The sequence below is a fragment of the Pinus tabuliformis genome, chromosome 3_2 (genome assembly GCF_031772625.1).
Source record: "Pinus tabuliformis cultivar Carrire ecotype Pingquan chromosome 3_2, CPIR1, whole genome shotgun sequence".
In the NCBI taxonomy this organism is placed as follows: Eukaryota; Viridiplantae; Streptophyta; class Pinopsida; order Pinales; family Pinaceae; genus Pinus; species Pinus tabuliformis.
The window spans coordinates 252,760,066-252,761,068 of record NC_142302.1 but is presented as its reverse complement, the minus strand read 5'-3'; the positions used below and the strand labels follow the sequence as shown (position 1 = coordinate 252,761,068).

At 36.0% G+C, this 1,003-nt stretch overlaps 1 long non-coding RNA gene across 1 annotated transcript; it reads left to right on the top strand.

Annotated features, from left to right (window-relative positions):
• The first annotated feature begins 233 nt into the window (after positions 1-233).
• On the top strand, positions 234-783 carry LOC149180631 (uncharacterized). Its single transcript, XR_016257478.1, has 2 exons — positions 234-573; positions 696-783. It is a non-coding gene; the product is annotated as an uncharacterized LOC149180631 (long non-coding RNA).
• The last annotated feature ends 220 nt before the right edge of the window (positions 784-1,003 follow it).

The following is a 1,003-nucleotide window of genomic DNA, read 5'->3' as shown; positions in this document are numbered from 1 at the left end:
TCTTGGAAATAATTTTCAACTTGCTTTTCTAATAGGGTACATGATATAGGAGTTTGGCTTGTAAATATATCTCTTTGCCGAAAACTTTTAAGATTCCAGTCTGATAGTTTGTATTCCTTTGCAAATGTGCTAAAGAAATTTCCCAAGATTTTCCCAGATTCCTACTTTGTTGAAATAAATTTAAGTTCTTTTCCCATAAAGTTTCTCTAATTATTTGTTTTGGGAGAGGGAAGGGGGAAGATTAGTTATTTATAATCATATGGGCTACTGGCACCTGTTACCCCGAAAATTCTGCTCATATGATCTATCATAGGCTGCACTTCCAATTTCCCAATAACAGAATGGTGCCCTGAGTATTTATTTGAACATATTTTGTTCCCATATAAAATATTAAGCATTCCTTGAAATTGTGGGTTTCTTGACTTTTGACCAATAACTATTTGTTTTGCTAGGATGCTGATGATTCAGTGCCTTTCTTTTGGGGCACTGCAGCTGATGATTACCTTGTACTATCTGATGAGCCAAATGTCCTGAAAGAAGGATGTGGAAAATCTTTTGCTCCATTTCCCCGAGGTAATATAGGACTGCTAAATTAGAGCTTATCTGTTTTTTAGCTATCTGGCACATGAAAGTGTAGCTGAATGTTGGCTATAGAGCCTCTAATGTAATATCGGTTGTTGCATTTGCCTTCACAGGTTGTTACTTCTCTACATCAGGTGGATTGCAGAGCTTTGAACATCCAATACAACACATACCAAAAAGACTAGTATTGCTGTCAAAGTATTAGGAGACAATGTCTATGGATCCAATTTGAAGCTTGAAGTAAGGGCATGACCATGCAGGATCACACAACATTCACATTTCATAGCTGAAACAATTTCTGCCTCATGTTATAATTCAGTTATTGAGTGGGAAGCCAAGAACTTGTTAAATGTCTTTTTATAGGCAAACGCCATAAATGAATTGCTGTTAATTTTTGAGTTAACATGTTCTTTGCTTAGGT